The following is a 23,794-nucleotide window of genomic DNA, read 5'->3' on the forward strand; positions in this document are numbered from 1 at the left end:
GCTAATAACCTCCTTTCCAACACACAACACGGTTTCCAACCTAACCATAGCACCACCACCGCCATACTCTCTTTCTCTAACACTATCCTACAAAATAAAAATGCAGGTTAGCTCTCCTCAGCTACCTTCCTAGACCTCTCTAAGGCTTTCGACATGGTCCCACACAAACAGCTCCTCTCTCTTCTCAATAACCTATCCTTCTCTCATCCAGTCATCAACTGGTTTCAGAGTTACCTATCTGACCGCCAACAAGCAGTTGTTTGGCAGGACAACCTATCCCCCCAACTACCAGTCTCCATATGAGTTCCCCAAGGGTCCATCCTGGGACCCCTACTCTTCTCTGTTTTCACCAATAATCTAGCCTCAGCCACAACACATGGTACACTCGTACAATACGCAGATGACTCATCCATCATCTGCACAGCCCACTCCCTCCCAGAACTGCAAAAAGTCACACAGGAAGCATTTTCTTCTATTGAAACTTGGTTATCCATTGCCCAACTAATACTCAACCCAAACAAAACAAAATTACTAATCTTCCAACCCACCAAACGTACCCTAGACAGCTCTTACTTTAACATCACAGCAAAAGACAACACCACCATCCATCCTACAGAACACACCAAATTACTAGGAGTGGAAATAGACAATAAACTGAACTTTGACATTCACATTTCCATGACCATTAAAAAAGTGCACAAAAAAACTAGGAACATTGTATAGAAATCAGCAACTACTTACCAAAGCAGCTAAAATTTCAGTAGAAAAATTTTCATCTTATCTCTACCCTACTCTATGCCTCTCCAGTATTTACTAACCTTAGACAATGTGATCTAAATAAGCTCGAAACCTGCTACAACAAAATCGCCAAATTCGCCACAGGGGCTTCCTACCATACTCACCACTGTCTCTCACTAGCAGAACTGGGCTGGCTAGAGCTCCCCCACCTCCTTCAATGGTACCAACTCACACTCGCCCACAAACTAATAAACCAACCACTAAAAGTCCCATCCCTCCAGAATCTACTCCAACCCTACATAACCATGGGAACACTAAGATCCAGCCACAAAAACCTCCTACAGGTCACAAGAGTCATTAACTCTGCTGGAGAAGCTTTATTCTCCTGCACTATGGCCAAACTCTGGAACTCCCTCCCATCCTCAATTACCTCTGTAACTTCTTGCACCCACTTTAAATCCTTACTAAAATCACACTTCAAAACTTGCCAGATATGCCCTTGCAACCCCCCCTCTAATACCATCCACTCCCCCTACCCACTACCTCTCTCAGCCCCTATCAACAACCTACTCTTAGCAAGGTTGGCTACTAATGTTCCCAGCTACCTACCACATAATATTAACTTCTTGTAGCAACAACTGCTAATGGCTGTTATGTACCTCAAAAACAGTTTGTATCAATTGTTCACTGATGAATCTCAACTACATTTTAACCATGTTTAGTATGTCACCATATTTTAAAATTGTACTATGCTCTACAGCTGTTTTACATCTGTTTTCTTCTTGTATTGTGTCCTTAACTGGACTAATGTCTATATTTAAATGCTATGTTTTTTTAACTGTATAATGCAAATAATACTTAATGTGGCACTTTTCTCCCCGGGCCTCCGCTGAAAACGGACCTGTGTCCAGTCTGACTCTACCAGTTAACAAATGTAAGTAAGTAAATAAATAAATAAATAAATAAATATAACCTCATGGTTTCTGGGAGGGGGGTGAGTCTAATGAGTCCAAGACCCATTTCCTATACTGCAGTCTTGACCCAGTTAGAGTGTGTTGAAAAGATACAGGAGAAAACTAATCTGGATGGACTAAGGAGGTCAGGATGGGGGGAATCAGGAAGGGAACACCATAAGATATGTGCTATTGGGAATAGTGGGCAGAGGAGGCTCCATAAAACCCTTTGCCTAGGATGACATTTTATATAAAGCTGGCCCCCAGTATGCTGAACAGTTTATGCTGACACGAGAAAGGACTGTTTCTAGTAACATTCCAGATATAGTGTGCATGAAATGAATTTTGCATAGTTAAACAGTTATAAGAACGTAGGAACAATCTGAAGCAAGTGATCATGAGGACCATAAGATGCCCAGTATATATATATATATATATATATATATATATATATATATATATATATATATATATATACCTTTAAGGAGACATACTTAAAAATCTGTGCCTTCCTTTTCAATCAATTAATAGTACTTACCTTCCAAACTGGGCAAGGCTGTACATGGCAATCCTGGTGTAAATTTGTGTCTACCTATCCAGTCATTGAGACTAACCTTAAAGGTAGTCAAAGTAGTACTTTGTTGACCTGTAATGGTAACATATTCCAAAGAGTGGGCATACACTGAGTCTCTCAAGTGAGTTTTGTTTATTTGCTGGGTGCACATTTATGTCACTAGTGTGAGTGCTTATAGAACAACTGGTTTTACAAAGAAACTGAAGGTCAAAAAGGATTTTTAGGGGGATTCAATAAAGCTTACACAATAATTTTTACTGTATGCACATCACAGCTCGATGTGCATATGGCTGCGAAAAGTTTTAGATTCAGTAAACTCCACATAGCAGTGCGCAATCATCCACAAATATGTAAACTTTTGCGGCATTCAAATTACGGCATAAGTAGCTGAATTTTATGCTAATGAAGCAAATCAACACATTGGAGCAATTTAACAACCTTTAAAGCAAAACCGTAGTCTCCATGTTCATGTTGGCTGCATATTCCAAAACATTCTGAATACAGCCATGGAAATGAGTCTACACATAAACAAAAGCTCTTATATTTGTACAGAACTGACCTTAACATGTAACACCATACATATTCTAACCTAATTACACAGGGTGGATGCTAGAAAATTAACAATCATAATGGTTCCTTTTTAAGTGCCATGATATAAATGCAACTTTGCTCCCCCACCCCCAAATGAAGAATATACTTGTAAGTAATACAAGCTGCTAAAATATGTAAACCTCTAAGTAATAAAGTATTATACTGTAATGTAAGCATATGCAGGATGTAGCTGATAGATTACAGTATTTCTCTGTTATAGCATTAGGCTCCCTTGCAGTTGCCCTGCCTACACAATTACTGACTGTGTAGATTCCTGGCTGTCAGCATGGTGAAGATGTAAATGAGGTCAAAACTCATTAGAATTGTGGAATCACAAAAAAAAGAGTAACCATGTAGGGATGTTCACTTCATGTAGGCACTTCCACAGTATTTGTGTTGAATGCATGCAACAGTGAATGCTGACATTGGGGGTGTGTGTCAGGTTACACTTGCAGAGGTGAACATGTAGGGCTGTGAAGAGTGAAAGTGCATGTAAACAATGTACAATTCCTAACGTCTATGTCTTCCTCATTATATGTTAAAATGTGTCCAATTTACCCTTTTTTTAACTTTTGCCATTTTTTGTGTGATGTAGCACTTAGTGCAACCATGAGAAAGAGAGGAATGAATGGCAGGTTTCTCTCTGTTGTTATGCAACTATTCTTGTGGCAGCACATATATGTGTTAGGGCTGGAATATATATAGCCCTGGGTTCGACTCCAGAGTATACAACCTTTCCTTCACTTTTTATGGTCCATATTTGTGCAATATCCCAACAAAGAAGGAAATATCAATTTTGCCTATGCTTACCTTATTTATGCAAAGGTGTGTGGAGGTGTGTCTAATGAGCAAGTAACAGGTGTGTTTAGTAAATGCAAGTTATAGCATAAACAGGTGAATTGCATGTTAATCAACCAGTCCAACTCTGTGGAGCTATTCAACAATGTATAAAGTATTAATGTAGCCTACATCCTGGTTTTCCTTTATCCTTCAATACCATTGGAGTAAAGACAAGAAATTTTTAACTGACACAAAGCTAGGGGCTGCTGCAGCTTTTCTACATCTGCATGTGCTAGAGGCTGAAGCCAATGCTACTGATGCTGCTGACAGTGGGTCTAGAGAGAAGGAGAAGAGTGTGCAGGCCCAGGGTAACCTTCCAGGTGCTACATGAGCTGGAGATTGTAGAGTCCTAGAGGGTGGACAGGGACACATTACAAGAACTCTGGTGAGCTCTGCCACCCTTAATACAGAGCCAAAGCCAACTGAGGGGAACCCATCCCAGTAGACACTAAGGTATGTGTAGCCCTTAGAATATTAGCTACTAGTACCTTTCAAAGACCAAATGGAGGCATGATGTGTGTGCCACAGGCATCAATCTCCAGGATTCTCCACCAGTTTCTGTATGCTATTCATACATGCCAGTCTGCACATATTTTCCTCCATACTTCTGAAGAGAGGGTCAGTAATATGGAACTGTTTTACCATGTAGTGCACTACCCTGAAGTAATGGGTGCCATGGATTGCACTCATGTACACATTAAGGCATCACCTGTGAGCCGGGAAGAATCTACATTAACTACAAGGGATACCACTCCATCAACTGCCAAGTTGTGTGTAATCCTCAGGGAATTATCTTCAGAGTGTGTGTGCTGGCAACCCTGAGAGTTATCATGACTTCCATATCTGGCACACATCATAGCTGTATCAGATGTTTGCTAGGGGGGACATCCCACAGGGCCATTTACTGGGGGATGCTAGCTATGCCCTGGAACTGTAGCACACACACACACACACACACACACACACACACACACACACACACACACACACACACACACACACACACACACACACACACACACACACACACACACACACACACACACACACACACACACACACAAGGATGCCATAATGAGGCACCACTCTCAAACTAGACACATCATAGAGCATGTGTTTGGGCTTCTGTGGTCACGGTTCTGGTGCCTAGATATATCCTATGGAGCTCTGCAGTACAATCCATGAACATGTACACAAATATTCACAGTATGTGCTATGCTCCACTATCTGATCCTGTGGAAACAGCTGCATCATGATCAGTAAGTAGAAGGGACATGCATGCCCCCACCAATGCTTAGGTCACCACAGGCACAGTCAGAGGAGGATTCAGAGGAGGAACCCCCAGCTGCTGTCCCTGTAGGCAGACATAGGCATGCTCAATATGCCCTTGCTTTGGCTAAGAGACAACACATAGCATATTCACTGATCACCTAGGGAACTAATACCTTTCTGCTACTCACATACATATAGTAAAATTGATGCCTGGCAACTCACACAACCTTTACATCCCCAGGTAATGTCTGTGTAATGTTTGCATCAAACAGTCAGCCCTGAACTAAAGCTGTGTTAACTGCTGCATTTGCAAGGTAAGTCCTGAACCTAGAGTGTACAGTAAGCAAGTAAATAGCAGTGGATTTGTGCAGAAAGTACCTTAATATGTGACACCAGACACTTATTTTACTTATATTCGGCCATTAGTAATTAGCTGGCCTCAGGTATGAAAGATTCACACAGTCATACCTCTGAAGAATGCTGATATTCCCTGCATGGCCTCAATTTAGCACCATAGGTTTGTACTGGTAAATCATTAAAGACAGAAGTTAGAAAGTGATGATACACATTGCAGTTTCAGACTTCAGACTTGTTTGTGTCATAACAGTAACTGAGCTTTGTTCACCTCCCCCAAAAAAGAGGAGTGTACCCTTGTTCCTGCCATAACAGTAACTCAACTATGCTATCCCCAAAAGAACGGTATATGTGTTTGTGCCATCCAACTTGGACTTCATTTGTTGGCAACTGCATATCATATTATTCCCACTTAATATCCTGTCACAAGTTAAGGCAATGATATAGAATGGCTTACACACTGTGCATGCGTTAGATAACTGATGAATGATCAAGAAACACAGAAAGGTAACACAGAGCTGTATATTTGTAAGCATAATTATGACAGGTTGTGTGATCATTAATGCTCTATGTCCAAATATAGTAAAGAGAATTAAATGTACAAATCACAACTGATGGTTTGATAGTAGTGTACATTCTGATGTAGGTGGTTGTGTGAACAATGACTTTTCATTTAGTTGATGGAAAGCTGTTCGTGTGGCTAAGAGAACTAACACATCCCTCCTGTTTTCTTTTTTTCCCAAATGTTATTAATTTTTCCAAAAATAAATATGCTTTATTACCGTTGAAATATATACACACAATATATACAGATTAACAGCAATTAGATACATCAAACACAAATAACAACAAATCAAACTATTTAAAGGTAAAAACATGAAATTAATTTGTACATTAATAATTCACTTCATAAATTGCTACAGTCATTACTCTTCAGTATCTCAGTTACTTTTTGCCATGTATTGTACAGTGATGTAGTTCTTTCAGTTCTTTTTCAGATGGTATTCATTTCCATTTGCAACACATTCAACACAATGTTTCTGTATTATTTGAATGTAGGAGAAGACTCACATTTCCAATTTATTGTTATAGTCTTTCTTGCAATGGGCAATAGAGTCCATAGAAGTGCAATGTTTGCTTTTGGAACATGACTGGGTATAGGAACATTAAACAGGATCAAAAATTTGAATAGCTGGAATTTATCATTAAAAATTGCTTGTAAAAAATAATTAACTTTATCCCAGAATGATTAGAAGCTATATTGGCTGAGGGTTCAAATCCTCACATATGTAGAAATTTGTGATGTGTGCTATCAAGTTTTACTATGATTTTACAGATTTTACATATGGGTTCCTCGTTTTAGTATCTTTTCCTATTTGTTTCTTTTAATTCCAGTTTTGTGTGATGCGCAGCATCCTGAAAAAACATCTGGTTAAGCTTATCTTGTTTGCTCAAAGTGCAACAATGCAGAAGCAGGGGAAAACCATTCTTCCTAGAAAGCAGACACCCAAAAACTAGAAAACAGATACATTCAATTAATGCTCTTAGCCATCGCGAAATGCTGGCCTGGAGTACAGATGGAGCTGGGGTATAGTAGCAAGCATTGGTAATGTGCCTCACATTTGCACACTGTTTCCCTGCACATAAACAGGCCTATCTTGCATGCGTGTACACTTTGTAAACTAGAATGCAAATGCAAGGCTTGTTGCATTATGGAATTGTATATGTGATATTTTATCATTGCTTTTTATTGTACAATTCCTTTGTATGATGTAAAACTACATGTGGAAACACTGCAAACTAAGGGCACAATATAAATAAATGTCATATATTTGCAATACAACCATTTGTTTCTCCCCCAAAGCCAAGCCAAACAAGCACTACGACCTTGGGGTCTGATTACTTTTTCCACGCATATATCAACCACAATACAAAGTATTATACATAATGTTGTGCACTCACTCATGGACAGGACCACTTGTTGGTGCTCACAGCCTTGCTCTGCAAAAGTCAAACAGCCATGTATGCTCATTCAGGGTACTTGTGTTGTTACACAGCTAGGCTTCCAAACAGCCGGGTGCTATTAGGCTACTAGCCTCAGATGACAATATGAAGCAATGTAACTATGCAGACCTCCCAATCTCTTGTCTCCCACATCGCCTGCTGATGTCATCTACTATAAATTCACCTGCAGTAATGTTAAAATCAGACTCGAGCTGTGGCATGTGTGATAGTTACTGTGTTCTGTAGTCTGTGTCCTTAGGTAAGTAGGGGGTTCTATTCTCACTGCAGTCAACTTGGTATGTTTGTCTACAGAGAAGAGTATAAATGTTTATCACAGTTACTTCTTCAGTGGCATGGCTTGCCAAGGTTTTGAGCATTACACAAGCCTACACATCCATTTCATGCAGACTTCCTAACCTACTGTCTCCCACATGGCCTGCCGATGTCATCTACTATAGGTTCACCCAGTCCTTAAAAAATCAGACATGTGCAGTGGCACATGCGATATGCTGTAGTTTGTATACTTAGGTAGAGGGTTTAGTCTCATTGCAGTCAAATGGGGGGGTTGGTTTGTGTGTATATGTGTGTGTGTGTGTGTGTGTGTGTGTGTGTGTGTGTGTGTGTATTTGTGAGCTGTTGCTAGACTTTACAGCGAGTCTTTTACAGCAGCCTGTGGGACACTGTTATCTTGTCATCAACAGACACTGCTGATATAATCATCTGTAAAGTGTTGGCTGACACACTCCAAGTCAGACTTAAGCCATGGTGCTTGAATTAAGTAATGTGTTCTGTAGTGTATATACTTAGATAGGTAGGGGTTCTATTCGCACTGCAGTCAAACGGGGGGGGGGGAGTTGGTTATATATATGTGTGTGTGTGTGTGTGTGTGAGCGAGCTGTTGCTGGATTGTACAGCAGCCTGTGGGACACTATCTTGTCCTCAACAGGCACTGTTGATGTCATCATCTATAAAGTGCTGTCTGACACTCCAAGTTGGACTTGAGCTGTGGTGCTTGTGTTACGTACTGTGTTCTGCAGTGTGTGCCCTTAGATAGGTATGAGTTCTTTTCTCACTGCAGTCAAATGGGGGAGTGTGTGTGTGTGTGTGTGTGTGTGTGTGTGTGTGTGTGTGTGTGTGTGTGTGTGTGAGAGAGAGAGAGAGCTGTTGCTGGACTTTACAATGAGCCTTTTACAGCAGCCCATGGGATGCTGTTATCTTGTCCTTGACAGACATTGTTGATGTCATCATCTATAAAGTGTTGTATGAAACACTCCAAGTTGGACTTGAGGAGCGGTGCTTGCATTAAGTACAGTGTTCTGTAATGTGTATACCTTAGATATATAGGGTTCTATTCTCACTGCAGTCAAATGGGGGAGTTGGTGCATGTGAGCTGTTGATGGACTTTATAGTGAGTCTTTTACAGCAGCCTGCAGGACGCTGTTACCTAGTCCTCAACAGACACTGCTGATGTCATCTATAAAGTGCTGTCTGACACAATCCAAGTTGGAATTGAGCCATATCACTTGCATTAAGTACTGTGTTCTGTAGTCTGTATACTTAGATAGATAGGGGTTATATTCTCACTTCAGTCAAATGGGGTGGTTGGTGTGTGTGTGTGTGTGTGTGTGTGTGTGTGTGTGTGTGTGTGTGTGTGTGTGTGTGTGTGTGTGTGTGCGTGCTATTGCTGGACTTTACAGTGAGCCTTTGACACTAGCCTGTGGGACACTGTTATCTTGTCCTGGACAGACACATATCTATCATTACTACATTTTACAGTAAGCAAAGAAGCTGCTGTCTACAAACAGAAAAGTGAGAACCCAGAACTGGAAGACCATGCTGCTCAGCCTAAACAAAAAAATAAGAGAACTTGTGTAATCCCTAACCCCAACCCTTATTTTCTCTTGTTTTTTTTTTTCTACACAGCAGAGTGGGGTAGGCCTGTCCCATGGGATTCACCTGTCCCCATTCTATTGGCTGTGGCACCAAGGCCCAGACACTGGCCTGGAGCCCAGACAGATGTCACCTTAGGTTCATAGGAAGTTACTAGGTAGAGGACAAGTATTCTTTGGGGTATGTCTGGCGGGGACAGGGGGGTGAAGTTTGTCCAAAGCTGTCTGGTAGCAGGTTGGTGATGTCCTCAGGGTCAGTATGAGTGGTATCATCCATTACTAGTTGGGCACAAAGCTGGGCCTTTACTGTTAGAAGTCTGAAGTAGCTAAAGAATGCCTCATCATTATCTTTACCTATGGATGCTATTTTAGGTTTGTACATTACTTTAGAGGACTTTTTTTAGATATTATTTTCTTCCACTTGTTGTATAACCTATGCATGCTTGATGCCCACTAGGGTGGCTTGTTTTCTGTGAGGAATTTGTTTTGCTCCATTGACATTCAGCTGAATTTATACATTTGTAAAACAACGAAAAATACAGAGGAAACGCAGTGCAGGCTCCAGATAAACAATGTTTATTATAAAACAACTCGCTGAGATGAAAAAAGTTTAAAAATAATTCCAGACTAATACATCAGTAAATATACTTCCAAGATAAAACCTTAAAGTTAAACAAAGATTTAAGCGCTTTCACCTACATAATGTAGGCTTCCTCAGAACTAAGGTATTCAGGTGCTACAGTGTTTAAATAACTTTTTTGGTGCCAAAAGTTAGTGACAGCCCTTAAAGTCACATTGCTCCATTATTTAAGTATAACACTGAGTATCCTGTTGTTGTTACATCCACACAATAGTAAATCTTTGTATTCTACTATTTCATTACTTTACAATAAATCAATGATTAAAAACATATGTATAAAAAATGTATAAATAAAATATATTATTTGAAATAATATATTAATTAAAAAAACATTTATGCACTGTTTCTTATGCAACAACCACATTTGGATGTGTATACCTTAATGTAATGACTTCTTAGGGGCTACTATTCTCTGCTTTATGTAAAAATAAACCTTACATCAACTATTTTATTATAATAATAATACGCCAACTACTCTATTCTACGAACTTCCTATGGCTATTTCTTCCAGTTCACTAAATTTTGAACCATCTTCCTAATGCTAAACTTGTACAATATGTGTTAGAATTGAATACCCCAAGCCACATTTCTTATATTCTTGATGTTCTACATACCAATATAGGTTTGATTGAAATGTTGTCATTCAATCCTGGTGTATTCGAAGCATCTGTAAGAAGTTGCCACCATACTTCTCTATAACTTAGAAAATCTTTTCTGTTGCCTCCTTTAGGATTGTATTTAATATGTTCTAATATGGCAAATTTAAAATTATGTTCCGCCCCTAACTTTTCTATATGACTATACAAGGCATTATTCACATCCTTTTTCCTTATACTGTATAAGTGATAGTAAATTCGCCTTTTAAAAGCTCTCTCAGTCTTACCTATATAGTATCCAGGGCATCCAGGGCATATTTTATATTTTGCCATATATATTACAAAATTTGTGCTACAATTACCTGTTTTAAACTTAATTTTAGTCTTATTTGTATTTCCAAGTACAATCTATTTTTTCTTCTATTATAACTCCACATTGGTTGCAATTTCCACACTTTGTAGTTGCCTTATTAGAGGGGTCTGTGTTACTACATATGTTGTTCTCCCCTTTCTCTAACATCCTCTTTAAATTCTTTCCCATTTTATATACAAAGTGAGGTCTGTCTCCTATTAATCCAACCAAATTATCATCCACTATAAGTAACCTCCAATGACTCTCCATAATTTGCTTAATATAATGTACATAAGGGCTATATTCTAACACACATGCTCGTTGATATTCTGCTGTGTTTACTTTTAAATTAGTACTATCTCCACAGCCTCTACCTCCATTGTAACTCCCTAATAGTGAAGTGTATTTTTTACCCCACTGCTGAATTATATATTGTTTCACATCCCTCATCATTCACTTGTCATATCCCCTTTCTTCAAATAGCCCTGTTATGTATTCCATTTCATGTATCATTTCATCATGTCTTGATGTCATACAGACTACCCTTAAGCACTGCCCTTTATATATATTATACAATAATTTTTTAGGATGATTACTTGTATGTTGTAAATAGTCATTGGAGAATGTGTTTTTCCTATATATGAAAGATTTGAAACCTTCACTATCATGTGAAATGAATGTATCCAAATATGCTATACCATTGGTACTAACTGAATGTGTGAATTTTAAAAATTCACTACATTTTTCGTTGTTTTACAGAGAAGATAGCATAGTAGTAGGACTCAACGGAATTTTTTATTCAGGAATCTATACATTTGTATAGCTGTTTATACAGGTCATTTGTGTACACCTCTGTATAGCAGTCATTGTTGACAGTGGTAGCAGTGGGTTTGCAATTCTTTATGGCATCAGTTAGGAGCCTGTAGTTTGCTTTGGAGAAATGTTTCATCCTTTCTGATTTTCAGGGAGTATTGTGTATAACTGAATGTGAAAGAGACTGAAATGTGATCTGACTTGACTGGGGGGCCAACACACAGGGGGTTAGTGCAGAGAACCACCGTGTTGGTCATTACTAAGTCTAGGGCATTCAAGTCCCTTGTGAGGGTTCAGACTATCTGTAACACAACATGTCTATTAACAAAGTCCAGGAACCTTAGGGCGAGTGTGCTTGTGCACATATATGACTCCAAATCAATGAAAGGATAGTTGAAATCACACATGACCAAGGTGTTTGGCTGTCTAGTGAGTGACTCAATTAGGCCCAGATAGACAGAGTAGTCCTTGTAGGTCATGGTGGGGGACCTATAGCTATCAATGATATAAAAGGGGGGTTTACATACAGTTAGCAGTGTTACAGAGTCATACTCTTTGACCAGTCTTGCTGTGTATTTGTCTTTAATGAAGATGTACACACCTCCACCTTTGGTTCTTTCATGCTTGTTTTAATGTGTTATCATGTGGGAAGCATTGTATCCCTGCATGTCCAGGGTGCTCTCTGCGGCCTTGAACCATGTCTATATGACTGCACAGACATAGGCATCTTCCAAGGTAAGGAGTTCTTCCAGTGAGTGCAGTTTCTGATTTACACTCCTTGCATTAAGCAGCATAACTTTCAATTTGTTTGGGGTGGATTCTTTTACATTGGGACTTTACTTCTGATATTGTCTAAAAAGGCCACTCTGGGGTGGCAAGTACCTTACTATAGCACATTGAGGTATGTCTCCAGTCATTCACTGCAGCATGGGCTATTTCAGTCATAATGGAACTTGTTGTTGAGAGACTTGAGTGCATGCATGATCTAATGGACCCTGGCACCTGTCAGGCAGCTGACTGTGATCTTCTCCTTGTTCAGCCTGGCGAGGGGGATGTCTGTGTGTCTCATTATGGAGTCACTTATGAGCAAGATATTTGGTTTTGAGGTGTTTTGTCTGAGGGGCTTATTGGCTAAGACACTGTTGTGTCTATTATTATGTGTAGTGGATTCTGTTGGGTCTGCATTGTGTGCAGTAGGTTTGTGCTTAGGAGGTCTCAAATCTTTAGTTAGGTTTCTAGCAAGTACCTCCATGTATGTGGGTTTAACACATGTGGGTTTATGTGTTGTAAGCTTATGTGCAACAGATGAATTTTATGTGCTGACAATATGTTTGATATCTGGTTTGTTGTTATGTGACAGAATTGAATCCAAATTCATAGTATAGATACAGCTCTCACATGTTGTATTAGTTTGTTTTAGCAGTAACTGGTTGTCAGTATACATGAGGCAATTGCTCTGTTGCCTCAGGATGCCCATGTAAATCAGCTACCTGGAGACATGGTGAGAAACTGTCTGTCCATTATGGAAGGTAAATAATGTAGTAACTAGTGAGGAGTGGGCTAGATGGACCAGGCTTTTGTGTAAGACTAACAAAATGGATATATTCTATGGACGGCTAGGGTTACAAAAATGTGCCAGTGTTTCACAATGAACACCTGAGTTTCTCACTGGGAAGCACTGCAAGCTCTGAGCAGCTATGGTAAATGGAGTGCAAACACCCCAAACACAATGCTGGAATACAACTGAAATTAAACTATTTAAAACAAGGGAAGAGCCAAAAGTGAGCCTTATTCCAGCAATCCCCAAACCAGATGGGTTCTTGGCTGCACAGTTTTGCCACAAGAGTACAGTGGGGCTTTCTTAATATAAGAGGGCTGGGTTTAGTGCTCCATTGATACCAAACAGTCTAGATTCAGCAAGTCTGAATCAATTCTATGCTATAAAATGCAGATGTCTGAGAAATCCAAAGTGCAGAAAATCGCAATCACAACAGAATAACAAACATTTTAAATAAAGCAGCAATCCAGTAGAATGCTCCAACAATAGTATAGACAACAAACCTTCCTAGTGTGAAATAAGTGATCTGGAACACAACTGCTTAAACCAGAACTAAGACACTTTCAGAATAGCAGACACAGTAAGCCTTCAACCAGTAATTCTCAGCATAGAAGGGTGTAGGCTATCCTCCCCTGCCACAAGAGTCTACACCACAAACCTTCCTAATGTAAAATAACTGGTTTGGAGACCAAGTGCTTAAACCATAACAAAGAGACTTAGAACAACAGTCACAACAAGCATTCAACCAGCAATTCCCAGGTTAGAAGGGCAGACGCTACCCTCTCCTCTCACCAGAGTATAGACTACAAACCTTTGTAATGTAAGACAACTGGCCTGAAGACCAAGTGGTTAAAACAAAAGGAACGGGCTTAGAATCAGAGTTACAATGTAATGCAATGCCAGACAGATGACCGTGACATGTCTTTTAATCTACCCACATAGATCATGTCATGGTTAGTAGGCCCTGTGTTATCTTGATGAGAAAGCCCTGTGAACTGTCCTGCTTCTGCATGTGACTGGTGAGGTTCTTGCAAAAGAGAGCATTACACTGTATTACTGTTCTGATGAGTTTATTTATTTTACATTTGGTCACTTGGAGAGTTCGACTGGACGCAAGTCCTTTTTCAGCTCCACATATAACACAGATTAATAAAGTACGATATCACAGGTACAGAAGCATAACACTACACATTTTGCATAAAATCAGATTAGGATAATAATACTTTAAAATGTGCAACAACTATATGATTAAGATGAAATAAGAAACACTATACGGTACAAAGATGAAACACCTTAAACTGTACAATTAGATAACATCCAATATGAAATAATATAATGGTATAAAGTATACACCAAGTGTCTATACTTAGAAGAAGTAATTGTTGAGAGGAAGAGAGATATGAAGGAGACTTGCAAGATAAAGAGAGATCAACATCCTGAAAATAAGGGAGGAGGTGAGAAAGAAGAAGATGGAGATAGACTAGCCTGTTGAGTCACAGTCACAAATCAAATTGGCTTGTAGGTGTGTTTTTAGAGATTTGTTTAAACTGAGCTAAGGATGTAGTGGCTGATATATTAGTGGGCAGAGTGTTTCATTTTTAGCTATAAAATTTGAATAGAGAGAGACTCCGGAAGAGTTGTTGGCTTTAGTGACTTGAAGGAGAGGTTTGTTATTGGGGCGTAGGACCCTAGTACTGGAGTAAGAATGTATTAGGTTTTGTAATCCAGGAGTTTCCTCATGGTAGTAAAGAATTTTATGGGTTAATATACACTGGTTGTAAAGGAGAAGATTGGGAAGTTCAAGCCAGTTGAGTTGTTTAAGGAATGAGCAATGGTGTTTGAAATGTGGACTACTGGTGATGAACTTTGCAATTTTGTTATAGCAGGCATCAAGTTTAGTTGTATCTGATTTTCTAAGATTGGTGAGGATAGGGGTGGGATACAGAAGTGTAGAGATGAGATGTGTTTGCACTACTTTAGCCCTGGTGCTGTTTGTGAGGAATTGTTTATTTCTATATAGTTCCCCTAGTTTTTTTATGTACTTTCTTTATGGTGAATAAAATGTTAGTATCAAAGTTCTTGTTGCAATCTATCTCAACTCGTAAAAGTTTAGTGTGAGTGACATGAGAGAGAGTTGCTTTATTGTTAGAAATGATAGTAAACATGGATATGGGAATAGAGTGATTAGCCAGCTGGAATATGAGGAGTTGGTCTTATTGGGGTTTAGTATTAGTTGAGAGTTGGTAAGCCATTCTTCTACAGAAAGGAAAGAGGCCTGTATTTTTAATTGCAGTTTTTGGAGGGAAGGAGAGGAAAAGATTAGTGTTGAGTCAGCAGCATATTGGATGACGGAGGCATGTAAAGTAGAGGTATGGAGGTTGTTAGTGAAAATAGAGAAAAATAAAGGACCAAGGATGGAGCTTTGGGGAACTCCCAGGGTGACTGGTAATAAAGGAGAGAGTTCTTGCCTCCACTGTGCTGCTTGACTATAGTGCTGTCATACAATCCTGAGATCTGAATGTGATGTCAAGTCTTATGATATGCACCATATGTATGCACTGGAAAACATTAAAGTGAAAGGTTATAAAGTAATGACACATTGCAGTTCCTGACTTCACAACCCTTACAAGAGAATACACTAGAAAGTACTTTCAAGGCAAATATAACTGACAGGTACAGTTATCAGTTCAACAACACAAATGCAGATATACTAGGCACTAATGTAGCTATGTATCCTGTGCATCAGACACAAAGCTTTTGTATCACTGAATCCAAAAGAAAGAAAACAGGGATATGGCACAGTTATCATCACTTGCACAGGGTGCTGAGGAGGGCAAGATGTCTAGGCTGACACAAAAGGTTGGTGAGTGGTTGTGAGGGAGAAAGGGAAGCAGGCAGGCTGTGTGTGTGTCTGTAGGGCTCCTCCATGTGAAAGTGGTGTGTGAGAGTCTACATGAACACAGCCAAGCTCAGCGCTAGCTCTAAGTCTTGGTATGTTGGACAGGTGTGAGCCGTGCATGGTAGAGGGGTCAGTTCATCGTTATCGCCCCTGACCATTAGAACTGACTCTGCCAGGAGTTGCACTGGCACCTCCAGGCCCAAGGTCAGATGGAGTGCTGCTACCTGAGCATGACTGATGTCTATTGGACGTGCTCCCTTCATGGGAATGCCCAGGACTATGACCCCATGGCCTGCCATGTCTGGATGTGGACAAGCACACTCCCCGATGGACCAGTGGAAGTGCTGTCACTATGGCAGTGTGATCAGGAATGGCCACATTAACTATCAGCAGATGTGGCTGAGTTATGCCAGTGAGGACACCGTTCCCTTCCCAGCAGACATCCCATCACAGGCACTGCTCATTCCATGACAGAACCCTTTGGTCCATCACAGACATCCCTCATTGCACGTATCATTCATCCGATCAAGGGAATCGGCAACATGGTGGAGGCAGTCATGCATGTCAGATTGTGCCACATTCACAACCCTAAGCATTTGTCTGGAGCACCTTTCTGAATGTGTCTGTGCCTCTGTGATGGCCCTAAACATATGTTGAGTGACACTGGAAGAGACACCTGCAGCATGTAGAGGAGGGACAGCAGGCCCATCTGAGTGCCCCATCAACCCTTATGCATGGCATCTCACCAACACTTTCGCTAGGGCCTGACTCAACAGGCACTGAAGCCGCAGTAGCCACACTTCCCTACTCAATGTCATCACCCTCCACCTGTCCTATATTTGTGGGCTCAGTGGGCTGTGTCCAGGGAAAAAGAAGACAGTGGCTGGATGTCAACCTCTGTGTTAGATTCAACCTGTGCAACCCCCTACTGTGCCTCAGTTTAGCCACCGTTATCATCAGTGTCTGATGAGACACTGACATCAGGTGGCACAGGGCCCACACTCCTACTGTCATGATCACCTGTGAAAAAAGGGAGAAACACAGGCATACATTAATACCGGCACTACTGTGGTGCAATATATGCTAAACAACTAACAGTGCTACTACTATTACAGACAGTGTCACTAGATGTCCAACAGTAAAGGCAAGACACAAAAACGGTTAACCTGTTTATTGAATAAAGCACTTTTCGTTGTCGTAAATGCAGCAACTTCATTAGATTCATCCAAATGAATTCATTGCAAGTTTAAATAAGTAAGCAATAGTCACATGACCACCATCAGCTGACATATTATGCGTATCTAAAAAAGTACTGAGACCAGTGGCACTGTTCAATTCATAATATTACGTACAAAAATCTAAAAGTCAGCCTAAAACGAACATCATTAAACATCATTAAACCAGCAAAACCCTCCAAAAACAACAATTAAAATTGGTAAATGAAAATAATTACGTACACAACCAACTCATTAATACATCTAAAGTAACACATAAAAATGAACACAAACTACTCAGTGTTCGAATTAACTAATGAACCATTACTACGAAATAAAATAAACTAAAATAAATTGACCACATAAATTTATCCACTGTCCTCGAATTTTGTATGTTGGCAAAGTGAATGAAATACTGTCAATATATTGTTTATCAGTATAGATGAAAGTATCCTTCTTACGTAGTACTTAACTTATGCCATTGAAAGAAAAAAAGAAGAGAGACCCTTAGTTAGATATCTTGCTATTTATCACAATCATAGTTTTTTATTTAAAGCTATTGACCAAGTGTATATTGACTCCAGGGGTGGGCCGTTTAACTTGATGCTTGAAGAAAGAGAGTTAGCATGGCAGGTTAGATTAAATGCCTTTTCAAGTCCTGGATTAAATGATTCCTGCAACATCTCTTGTCTTTTAAAACTCAAGAGCCTGATTAGATGAACTATTAATGTCCTTTAGTATACTCGATGAATTCTCTTTTTGTACAGTATTTGTTACGTAACATGTCTGTTTTTATGTAGACACCTTTTATATATGTATCCTGTGGTGGGTTTAATATGCATTTATACTTGTGGGAATTGGATACGATGTGGTTAAGTACTACGTAAGAAGGATACTTTCACTATTTTTATTAGTTTGTTGTGTTTTTCGTTTGTTAACTATTACAGACAGTACAGTAATGCACACAACAGGCCTAAAATGACACATTAGATTACTAGAAAGTGATCTGTAGTACTGAAATAACTTGATTTGGCTTACCACCTACAACAGGCCTATGTTGCTGGATTCCTGATGGTCCTGAAAGAAGTTAAGCAAGAAGTAAGGCCAACGTCATCACGTTTAACAATAAGACAGGAGGTACTACATATACTCCTCTCAATCAGCATGATGTTTTGCTTTAACAAGAACATGGCTGACAACTCCAAACTGAGCTTATCACCCCCCCTAAAAAATACGCAAGTGACACAGAAGCAACTTTTATTTCAATTGTTTTGCTATACAACAGTATTGAACTGGTCATATAACAAAGCCTACCTGGAAGTTGCTCCTGGGATTGAGAAGAAGTTCCACCCAGATCAAGGACATACTGTGGGCCACTCTGCTGTAAGTTGTCCTTTGTCAGAAGATTCACCAGGAATTCCTCATTGGGGGTGAAAGTTGGTTCTGCAGCAAACCCACCCCCGGTTACCCTCTGGCCTTGGGCAACAGCAGCTGCACACCTCCATGCCGATGTGAGCATGTCAGTGGCCCTGTGGCACACCTGCTCATAAGTATGGCTTAGGCGACCCACAGCATTCATGTTATCAGTGATTTGCTGCCATATCCTCAGCCTCTCTGGCATATTGGGGTGACCCCTTCCAAGAAGGAAAGCACCATGTCAAGGTAGTGCGTCCACTATTATGTTGTTTTCTGCCTCACTGAAGGGGGTTCTGCGCCTCAATGACATTTTTGGTACTAAAACACAGTAGAATGATAATACACATAACTACAAAGTAACTGTTACCAGATAACACAGTTAAGGTAGTCATTCAGTAATACCCACTGGGCAAACATAACACATACAACATATGTGAAATACTAACAACAGGCAGGATGCAAAACAAGGAGAGTAGCAAGGGCAACATATCCTTGTATGTGCAATAGCATTAACTCAACTGTGCCACCCCCAAAAGAACAGTCCATTCTAGTTTTTGACATAACAGTAACTTCTCTTTGCTTCCCCCACCCACTAAAAAGCAATCCCATGAACCATGTTGCTAATAAAACAGCCTGGAAATGCTAAACATGCATTCAAAGGACATGTCCCTGAAACATTTGTACATATCTATCACACAACTTACTATTTTCTTGTATTGTCAGTCACTTGTACCTCTGAAATGGCTTGTTAAACATGGCTATGCCATGAGTACACATCTAACTAATGCATACAGATAATAGTGTAAAAGGCTTTGCTTTACATTATTCATTAATATATCCCAGCATATGCATTATGTAGGTAAACAAATTACAGCATACCTGCTGGAGTTCAATAGCCCTCTGTAAAGATAGCTTGGGAAATAGTTTGCTTTGATGAGCATGCAGCAAGTATCCTTACCATCAGTTTGGCTAGCTACACATTTGTCTTTTTATAATGAAGTAGATTGTTAATGGACTGCATCAGTCTAGGCTGTGTTTCAAAGATGCTAATTACAGCATAAGCAGCTGAATTGCATGCTAATCAACCAATCCTGTGAAGCTAATCACAAAGTTATAAAGCAACTATTTAGACTCCATGCTGTTTTTTCCTGTTGATTTCAAAAGTAGTGGAGTATGGACATAGAAAGTCTACACAGACAGAATGTTAGGAGCTGCTGCTTAACTCCATGTTGCTGCTGCTGCTGCCAGTAGGCCTACGCTGAGACAGAGAAGAGTTTTCAAGACACATTTAACTTATCACAACATAGCTGACATGGACATTGTAGAGTGCTACAGGTTGGACAGGGACACAATACAGGAACCTGTGACCTCTGCTGGCTTCAAATCAGAGCCATAGCTTGTACCTCCAAATGTATTGGCTGTGTACTGCTTGCATCATTGTCAGCCCTGAACTAACAGCGTCAACTGCTGCATTTACAAGTTAAGTCCTGAACATGTACAGTATTACTGTATTATATAATAATATTATGACATGTCAGGACATTTCATCACTTGGTACGCTAAGCAACTACAAGGTGGGAGATTTGTACAGAAATTAATGTCACATGTGACAACAGAGACTTATTTGACTTGTATGTGTCCATTAGCAAGTAGTAGGCCTCAGACCTCAGATTTTCACACATTGATACCTCCCCAAAGTAATGATGATCACTGCATACCCTCAGTTTAGCAACATATGTTTGAAATGGTAAATCATAACAGAAAAGTTTGAAAGTAATGAAACACGTTGCAGTTTCTGGTTTCACCACCCACACAAGATCAAACTGGCAGGATGCAAAACAAGGAGAGTAACAAGAGCAACATAGCCTTGTTTCTGCCATAACAGTAGCTCAACCTAGCTCCACCTCCATGAAAGAATATTATATCCTTGCATGTTCCATGACAGGAACCCGCCTTTGCTCCCCACCATCAAAACAGCAGCCTGTGCTTGTTTGTGGCATCCAACTTTCTATTAATTTTTTGGCAACTGCATATCATATAGTTCCCAGTGAATATCCTCACATATTTTAAGGTAAATGATATAGACTGGCTTATGTACTACATGTCTCTGAGTACTGGTCAGATAACTGATGACTAACCACAAAATGCATAAAGATAAGACACAGGTGTATATTTGCAAGGAATAATGGTAGCAGGTTGTGTGATCAGTAAATGCACTACATCAAAATATATTACACAGAATGCATTTACAAATAACATGTCATGCCTTGCTATCAGTGCAAATTCAGTTGCACTTGTTTGTGCGAGGAATTATTATTATTATTATTATTATTATTATTATTATTATTATTATTATTATTATTATTATTATTCCAGTTTGGTGACTGGGGAGGTCCACTGGGCTAAAAGCCCATTTTCAGTGGAGGCCCGGGGAGAAAAGCTCCATAATACAATGTTACATGACATAATAATCACACAATTACAAAAAGATAAATTGATTTACATACAAATTAAACATTGGATGATTATAGAAACAGTCCAGGAGGATGATAGGCAAATTGCATAGGGATGGAAGAAATTGTTAGTTACATTAGCAATGTAAGACAAATATGGAAGGTATGAAGGTTAGCCAGGTGAGAACGAAGAGGGGAGCTTGGCAGGTATAGAGTGAAGTGTGCAGTTACATTTTTGGTGAGTATGCAAGTAGGAGAGGAGTTTAGTTTTGAAGGAGTGTAAGTTGTCACAGGTCCTCAGTGTGGAGGGAAGGGCATTCCATTTTTTAGCAAGGGAAAAGGAGAGTAAAAGTTGACCGGCTGGGTGTTTAGGTTTGTGGATAGAGATGAGGTTTTGGTTAGAAGATCTAAGGGGTCTGGGGGGGAGTGTAAGGTTGGATGATATTGGATAGTGCGGGGCAGAGGGTGGGTTGAAAGATTAATTTGTGGGCTGAGACAATTTGGAGGTAGTCTAGTTGATTGGGGAGTTCAAGCCAATTTAGGGTTTGTAGGGATGTGCAGTGATGAGAGCGTGAAGTTACCTTAGTGGCAAATTTGGAAATTTTATTGTAGCATACTTCCAGTTTAGAGGTTAAGGTAGAAGATAGATTTGTAAGCAGAGGGCACCATATAGAAGAGATGGGAGGAGATATGTAGTGGCTAAGGTATGTTGGGTAGAGGGGGAGAGGAATTGACTATTTCTGTACAGTAGGCTGAGTTTTATATGGGTTTTCTTGATGTTAAGTTGGATATGGGTGTTGAATTTTAAGTGTTCATCGATTGTAACCCCTAGGAGCTTAGCGGAGGGAACAGTGTTAATGTTGGAGTTGTTAAGGCAAGAAATTTGAAATTAGTTTTTTCGGTGGTGGAGAATTTTGAGTGGGTGAAAAGAAGAATCTTAGTTTTGTTAGCATTAAGTGAGAGGTGATTTTGATGCATCCAATTTTCAGTGGTTGTGAAGGCGGTTTGAGTTAGAGATTGGAGTTCTTTAAGGCTGGGGGCAGAGCAGATCAAAGTAGAGTCGTCTGCGTATTGGACAATTTTGGTATTGGGAATAGCTTTGTGGAAGCCATTAATGAAGATGTTAAATAGCAGTGGGCCAAGTATGGAGCCTTGGGGAACTCCTGTGGGGGTATGAAGGAAGCTGGAGGAGGCTTGGCCCCATTTCACGGCTTGGGACCTGTCAGAGAGGTAGCTGGAGAACCAGGATAGGGTTTTAGGGGAGATGTTAAGGCTGGATAGGTGGTTTAGTAGATGGTAGTGGGAGATGGTATCGAAAGCTTTGGATAGATCTAAGAGAACAGATGAAACTAAGTTACCAGAGTCTCGAGCTGAATTGACAGAGTGTAAGAAGGAGAGAAGGGCTGTGTTAGTATTATGTCCAGGGCGGAAACCGTGTTGGGTAGGAGAGAGCAGCTGGTGTTTGATTATGAATTGCATGAGTTGCAGGTGGATGCATTTTTCGAGGATTTTTGATATAGGAGAGAGGATAGCTATGGGGCGGAAGTTAGAGAAGTTACAAGTTTTGCCACCTTTGTGGAGTGGGAGAATAAAGGCAGAGCACCATAGTTTGGGTACATAAGATTCGAGAAGGGATCGATTTAGCAGGATACTAATAGGGGAAGCAATACTGTTGGCGGCAATTTTTAAGAAGGAGGAGGGGATGTCAGGGGCATTTGTGCAAGGTTTAAGTTTGGAGAGAAGTTTCTTTATAAAGTGAGTGGCTACAGGTTTAAGTTCAAGTAGGGGGAGGGGATAGTGAGGATGTGGAGTCATGGGAAGAGGGGGGTGGGGGGTGTTGTTGGGGAAGGTTTTGGTTAGCTCAGCAATAGAAGAGGTGAAGAAGGAGTTGAATAGATTGGCAATGTCTTGGTCAGATTTGCTAGTATCAGGGCAAGGGTTGTTTGTTGTGCCTGGCTTAAGAAGAGAGTTTATAGAATTCCAAAATTGTTTGGGGTTTTTTCATGATTTATTTGTAAGAGGTTGTAGTGAGACTTTTTATCTGATACAGCATGCTTTTTGGCAAGGTTTTGTAATTGTTTGTATTTAAGTAAGTATTCAGGTTGTTTATGTTGGAGATATTTTTTCCAGGATGTGTCTCTTTGTTGCATAATTTTTTTGGTTTCTTTAGTAAGCCAGGGGGCGGTCTTGGCTTTGACTCTTTTAGTACGAATTGGAGCTAAGGAGTTCAGGATAGTAAGGAATATGGTGTTGAAGAAATCAACGGCTTCGTCCAGGGGTAGGGTTTTTAGTGGTTTCCAGTTAGTGAATTTGAGAGAGTCAGAGAAGGTGGAGGGATTAAAGCTGGTTAAGTTGCGAGTGTGTAAGAGTTTGTGGGAGAAGGAGGAAGAAGTTGTTATTCTATAGGTGAAGGCAGGGAGGTGTTCTCCTAGAGGGTCTGGAATAATGCCAGATGTTGAGGTTCGGTTTGGATGAGACACCAAGATCCAGTCTAGGATGGAGCCTGTGAGGTTAGTTTTGTTGGGTCTGGTGGTATAGTTTATAAGTTGTGTGAAATTGAAAAGGTTGATAGATAAGGTGGGATTATGGTCACTGATTTTTTGCCAGTTAATATTTACATCTCCCATAATATAAGTTT

The sequence above is a fragment of the Protopterus annectens genome, chromosome 10.part0 (genome assembly GCF_019279795.1).
Source record: "Protopterus annectens isolate FY-2018-M chromosome 10.part0, PAN1.0, whole genome shotgun sequence".
In the NCBI taxonomy this organism is placed as follows: domain Eukaryota; kingdom Metazoa; phylum Chordata; order Ceratodontiformes; family Protopteridae; genus Protopterus; species Protopterus annectens.